At 42.4% G+C, this 7,500-nt stretch overlaps 1 protein-coding gene across 1 annotated transcript in view; it reads left to right on the forward strand.

The window, feature by feature from the left end:
* Positions 1 to 7,500, forward strand: part of fstl4 (follistatin-like 4) — a 118,328-nt gene that overhangs the window by 39,194 nt on the left and 71,634 nt on the right. The gene's annotated exons all lie outside the window — the stretch shown is intronic.

Here is a 7,500-nt window from a genome sequence, read left to right on the forward strand (position 1 = left end):
TCAGTGAATCTACCATATTAGGTACAGTGTAATAACCAATGTAACAATATTTAATACAATTTAATACTAGTGTAATACCAGTGTAACAATATGCAATATCAGGTACAGTGTAGTAACGAGTGTAACAGTATGCAATACCATGTAATATAGTGTAATACCAGTGTAACAATATGCAATACCATGTAATACCACTTACGCACAAACACATGATGTAAGTAAAAAAATGACATTGTATTAAATATTGTTACACTGGTTATTACACTGTACCTAATGTGGTATATCCACTGAACCATTAAAACAGTATTACCATTTGCCCCATTTTTTGCTTCATTTTCACAATAGTCGTTTGGTTTTAAGCCTATGCGCGTCATGTCACGTCTGTATATACGTTTACGAAATGGTGGACGGGAGTGGTAGGAATGATGGGGGACTGGAAGCGTCGCGTTTCGGGGATATACCTTAAGCAGTCGAAGGCGACTGCACAGGCAGTCTAGTTAAGTAATAGCAAATGTGCAGCTCTGCGGCCCCTTCACCAGACAGCAATCAGAAGGCTTTCAAGAACCACTTTTGCTTTGAAGAAGTGTTTAAACAGCCCTCATTAGGGTTTCATTAAACAGCGTAATGAGTGATGGGACCTGAAACAACCCAGGCTTACTGGTGGAGTCAATAAGCCCCCAGAGGATCACCAGAGAGCTCCATCCAACTAGTGCTATAGCTCTTACACCACCATGCTAAGTCTTGCTCAGTTTCTGTCCACTCGTGATTCAACTCGTAGTCATACTCCACCACAGGAAGTCTATATGTCCACTAGTGATACATGTGAAGAAATGAATTACTTAACACACATGTAAAAGACGCAGAGCACAGAACATCTGTGGGAGCAGGGGTGATTTGGATTATTTAAACGGTAGGGGCAGAGGGAGGATCAGGAATCATGCCTGCTTGGGGGATGCAACGTAGGAAATGTGCATTTTAGAGTCAGATTTAGCTTGGCTTTAGAGGGCTTGGGTAGTAGTGGGGTGCGAGGGTTCAACCAGAGACTAGATGGGCTTCAGAACTCAAGGGCCCAAATTCATAGAGATTATCAATAGTCTTCTCAGTCCCTCATAGATTCTAAACAAGAATTAAGTGATTCAGGAAGTGAGAGTTGTTTAGGAAACGTCTTGATGGAAAGGTTGGCACAAAAACTCTTACTGTGAAAGCGTTGACACCATTGCTTGGTATGACTAAGGTCCTTTCCCATTACTAATCTCCACCCCTAGCCATACGCCTTCCTCTTGCCCCTCGTGCTTTCAAACAAATCCGCAAGGTGTAGGGCTTGAAACGCAACCCCTATGGATTGGGATACCCCTTCAACAATCACGGAATGACACTCACAGCTGTCATTAATTCCATGCATTAGGTTGACGTTATATCGATTTTTTTCATGTGCGTTTCACAGAGAGAAAGACCATCACATATTAGGACAATGTTAAACTTAGTACAACGGAATAAATACTACCACTTTATCACCCAGTGAGCAGACGGAACTTGGCGAAGCGAACAGCCCTTCGGCTGCGCCGTCGGGCTGTTTAGAACGCTCCGCCTCGTCCATTATTTTCCTTGATATCGGGACACCTTGTTGTCCGCTATTCCATACTTAACAGTTGCGGCGAAAATACTTAATCTTGTGTGCGGTTGTGGATGTCGCGGCTTGCCGCCCATTTTTAAATGCATTCGCAATGCATTCAGGGATATCCGTCGTAGCCCTCCGTCCGTGGAGTGAGGTGTCGGAAAATCTCTGCGTGGAGGGGTGGAAAGCCCTTCGCCGTACCCCTACCCCCCTGTATGAACATGAATCAAGACGTCACTACCCCTGTACGTGGACGGGCAAAACGGAGGCGGAAAGGAAAGGCATGCTGTCTTATATGATGCCAGTATTAGATAAAAGGAAATATAATGTCTTGTCCATGTTTATTTATTCACTCACTATAGACTTTTTAATAAAAACAAATAAGCACACCATGTTGTGCCAGTGAGTTGTGTGTAATTAGTTGTACTTTTCAATTGCTTTGCATTGTATGATGAATTAATTATTAATCTGACAATTATTAATGTCTGTCCGGTGTTATTCCCCAGGAGAACCTGAGGGATACTATGGTCTTAATTTTCTGTTTGGTGTGGTAATTGCCTGTATTTTTAGTCCGTGTGATTCCCTGGTGATTAATTATATGGATGGTTCAGGAGACTAGGGAAAAGCGATGTCATGGTGTCACAAAGAGAGAGAGAGAGAGAGAGAGAGAGAGAGAGAGAGAGAGAGAGAGAGAGAGAGAGAGAGAGAGAGAGAGAGAGAGAGAGAGAGAGAGAGAGATGTATTGACAGGCTCCCTGGAAATGCAAGTACCACATGGGAGCGGCGTGACATGATTATTCAGATACCAGTAGTTGATCTTCAATGCCATTTTGCACGAGATCAAAAGTAACTTGTGTTTGATTGCATCAGACAAAGGCCTACATATATAATTATATCAAAACAAATTCTAATGTTTTGCTCTTGTCCTAGTGCTCGCCTGCAAAGAGTACATTCTGCAGAGACAGACTAAGAAGTTGTCAAAGAGTCTGCTTGAGAAGCTTGGTATTGAATCATGCTTTTGTTAGAGAACAAAATTGGTGAATAGTAATGTCAGCATGGTCATGGAAATTCACCTTAGCTCCCTTTTCAGAAGGCAGGCTTTGTCCTCCTTATTGAAACAGTTATTTCAGAAATCCACTAATGATTCCGGCACTTCCTGACCCGAGACTAAACGTCGGGCTAAAGGTTCGGACCAGTGTCTCCTCCCACAATGTAGAGGCCATTCAGTGACATTTTAATTACATCATGTGTGTGACAGACATTGTTCCATGGGGAAATGTAATTTTGTTCAGATTGTTCTGTGTGATAGCACAAAAGGATGGCGATGACTTTTGACCGACATTGTGTGAGGAACAGGGCAGAACGGAAGGCGAGCTATAGCCCAAATCGGTAGGTTTAAAAGTTATGTGTAGCTATGTAGCGTACGTGAGTCCTCTTCTGTGTGCCCTGTGCATTGTTTGATAATTGCACAAGTACCGACTTACACCTCCCTATATCCAACATCTCCCATCTATAGTGTTGCCACAATGGCTTATTGTCTACCTGCTCCTGTCCATCTGATCCTCAGCAATATACCTACATGTACATTATGTACGGTGTATGCAGAGACGGTGAACAGGTACATCCCTTCCCTTTTTCTGCCGGATTTTAATTACGTGCTTTAGTCAATGGACTGCCTATTTTCCACTGTGCTCAAATTAGTCACCTGAGTGACCAGGAGAGCTGTGGAAGAAGCACTGTAGCCACAAGGGGAGGCCTACCGAACCTTCTGCTGTGGTTGTGGTGGTTATGTAGTGATAGCAGTGGTGGTAGTGTCTGATGTTTTTAATGCCGTCTTTTACTGTAGCACATAGTACATTTTGCAGGAGTTAATTCAACATTTACAGAGTTGGATTAACACTGTGGATGTTAAATTAGACTCTCGAGTGTTGGATTGACACTGAAATAATTAGAAAACATAGGCAGTATAGTGGGAGGAAATGAAGGAGAAATAGACTAATTTTAAAGTCGACATGTTGGCCCCTTGGAGACCATAATGGTATGATTCAGCACATGAGTGACAGGTAGGAGTGTATGAAGACTGTTTATGGTGTGAAAAGACTGTCGCTATGGCTGTGAGGGTGGGCTTTGCAAGTGTTAACCTTTTAGCGAGGAGCCTACAGGTATGTTATAAACGTATTCACCAACATTTTTAATGACCATGTCTTAATCTTCCACTTAAGGCTCTCAGTAATGTCATAGCACTGTTCGTATGATGTAATTGAGTATTTTCAGCAAGGAGTGAATAGGCTCATCGACAAGCCCATCGTGGATGTTGCATCTGACGACTTTGGCTAAAGAATACTACTAATCAGAGTTGTTAAAATGTCACTTTGGTCGCAAGTGGACTGCACTGGAAAATTTGTAATTTCACATTGATTACTGTGAAATGACACATTTTATAGCACCAAACCATAATAACATATACTTATATGCGTAATACGTATATTACATATACTTATATGTTTATCTATCATCACCATAATGTCTATGGAAAATATAAAAACATTTGAGTTGCGTTCAGCTGTTATGGAGAGAATACATATTGACTTCATTATTGATTATTATATGGAGGAAAATGAAGACCACTCTGATTTTTAAAAAAAACATATATTATTAAAATACACGATACACAGACATACATACATACTTTATATGCTGCAGGGTGAGAGCAGGGCTGCTGACAGCTTAGACCGGGCCCAAGACTAAATAATTTGAAAGGCCCTTCACTGGATACATACAATATAATGTAGACCCAATTCTGGGCCCCCTCTCTCCTTGGGCCAGGGACAGCTATGTGTGAGGATGAGGTTAATAAACATCTTAGCATCTTAGCTGCTCAGCATAGCATTGTGCCACCCTTGGAGGAATCAGACATTAGTAGGCCTAACCAGTGATTCTCAAACGTCGCAGAAGTGCTAAAGGGAGCCCATGGGATGTAAGCAGGGTGTGATTTGTGTGTGTGTGTGTGTGGGGGGGGTGATTGCCACTTTTTCTACATGATTTGATCACAGTTCAATGTAATTCCATTGATATTTTATCTGAAACATATCCCCCCTTCTGGTTTTCCGACAAATCGCACCCTGGATGTAAGGACTCACGTTCAATACTGTATATTCTTTCAATATAACTGCAAACATTAAACATAAGCCTATACTTTAAAATGCTTATATTATAACCATATAATATAAATACTTGAATGTATGATTTCATGCATGATTTCATTTCAAATACAGTTTGTATTTTTGCGGCCAGCTGGGGGTCCCTGATGAAAAAGTTTGGGAACCACATATTTAAACCAATATTGTGGAGATTACTGGGAGATTAGAGGGTTCTTTTAAGAAGAGCATCACTGGCAGCAATATTGTTACATTGACTCTAATATCAAGTCTAATTTAGGAGCAGGCCTACATGTTGAACGGCTTGTGTGTCCTCATTTCACATTCTGCTACTTCAGAAGATTACAAAAAAAAAAAATCATTACCTTTCCTGTCCTCACCACTTGCCATTCTCAACCTTTTTCTGTCCATTTTCATTTTTCACTAATTCTTGATCAGTGCTTTGCATACTGTGTTCTAGAAGTTGGGTTCTAGCACAGTCTAAATTGTTTGTGTAATCACCTAATTTGAACAGTTACTGCTGGGAAACTTGATATGTTGTTTACACAAACTCTCCTAAACGGCTAAATATGTCGGCCATTAATAACACTTGAGACAGGCTGTTACTTTCTCTGGGTTTTAAGCACGTGCCTCCCAGGAGACTGCCCCATTGTGGCAAGGTTTTTAGTTCAGCAGCTACTCTCGTTTCTCAGGAAGGGGGTCAAAGTCAGAAACAGCCTCTGAAAACTGAAACAAATGTTTGCCCGGGTCAATACCTGAAACCACGAGGGGTGCTGATTTCAAAACCAGGGTGAACATTGTGTTTACTGCAGCAAACATTAAATTTAGAAAAATCGGGGTCACGACTCATTTTTCAAAGATTAAGGTGTCTCGAGGTAGTTGGCCAAAAATAAAATGGGTAAATAAAGACTGAACAGGTTGGATTTTGGCCAAATGCTGATACAGCATTCTGATTGAAACATAACTGACCATTAAAGGGGACATGATTACCACTTTGTTGCGTTTTATTGAATAGGGCTTTGAATTTGTACCTGTCTTGTTCATTTAAATCCACGCATACATTAGCCAGTCTGAAGCTTTGACGTGATCAGCTTTAATTGCCTTGACTGCTGATGCCATAACTAATGTTTAGTGTTGTCATCTTGACATGCAACACCCCTAGAGGTGTCAATTTTGAGCAGGGCCGCTGACAGCTTTGGCCAGGCCCAGGACAAAGTCATCTGACAGGGCCACCACCCAATGCACGCAATGTAATGAGGGCCCTTTGAAAGACTCTGCCACTAATTGTACCCAACCAGCTCTAAATAAGCTAAATAGCCACTTAAGAAATGTAGATTAGCCAGCAAATGAAATCATATGTGTTAGAAGGAAAATGCAGCACTGTTTTTATTGTATTATCTCTGCATTGTACCTCTTAACGTACCCAACACGTTTCTCCTCAGCTGTGCTGACTCTTTGCATTCACGGCCTTACTTGCTTTGTCCTCTCACAGGCACATGCACATGTACTGTACTGTATGTGTGTGTGCATGTATGTGTGTGTGTGTGCATTCGTGTGTGTGTGTGCGTGTGTGTGTCTGTGTCTGTGCGTGTGCGCATGTATGTGTTCTTGTGTGTGTGCGTGTGAGACAAGGTCACCCTTTTACACAGCATAGGCTAACGATGGCAGTTTGTTTTAGGGGAGGTGGCGTCGGCGGCGTCAATGTGTTCTCTGCCGGTTGCGGGTTGCGATGCTAAGAGGGGGTGTAGCTGGCTTTAGATGGGAACGGTGCGGTGCCTGCCAACGCCGCTACCCAGGCAATTTAAACCGCGCCTCCCCAGAGACCGGCAGCCAGGCAGGAGGCAGGGGCCCCAAAGCAAAGGCAGCACAGCCAGCGCCGGGGAGCCAACGCTGGAGGTGAGGTGAACAGATTACCGCACATTACGGCACCCCCGCAGGGCTGGGGGAGAAATTGATGCTAAGAATGTAATCAGCGTTGGAGGCTGAAGAGCGGAGAGGAGGAGGGGAGAAGGAGAGGAGGAGAGCAGGAGAGGCGAGGAAGAGGGATGGAGAGGAGGAGAGGAGAGGTGCGGGGTCTAATCTATTAGTTGTGTGGAGGTGTCAGGAGTGTTTTGGCTTGGCATCCCTTACACAGGGGAGAGGCGGCACATACTGTACCAAGTAAATGTCACGGTGTTAATTCAACACTTAGAGAGTTGGAGTAACTGGAACAGTGTTACATTTTATTCATTAAGTGTTAAATTAACACTGCAAAATTTACACGGCTGTCATCAGGGAGAGTAAGTGGGACTGCAGGGGTCTAGGGAAGGGCTATCGCTACAGGGTGACAATGTGTGATGATGTAGCGAACTTTAATTGCGCTACCTTAGCGGCTACTGCATAAGGTTGCTTTATGAAACCTGGCGGAGTTATTTGTCACGTATCCCATCTAAATTGGCTAATATAACTAGTGTCTCTTCTCATATCAGCGATAAAGAGATTTACTTTTTGTTAATGTTAGTGTTTTATTCTCTTTATACTCATAGTTTTTTTCTAACAGGTTGTACTGTAATAGGCATTAGGCTACTTGCTTGCTTGCTACTTGCTCAAACTATGAGCCCACTACACAGTAAAAAAATGATATCAGTGATAAATCATAACTGATATAGTTTATTAGTTCCGCTATAAAACTGTAAAAAACAAATCAGCATGGTTTAACTTGAATTCACAAGTTCACCAGCTACCTCAGAAT

This window comes from Engraulis encrasicolus, chromosome 7, assembly GCF_034702125.1.
Source record: "Engraulis encrasicolus isolate BLACKSEA-1 chromosome 7, IST_EnEncr_1.0, whole genome shotgun sequence".
Lineage (NCBI taxonomy): Eukaryota > Metazoa > Chordata > Actinopteri > Clupeiformes > Engraulidae > Engraulis > Engraulis encrasicolus.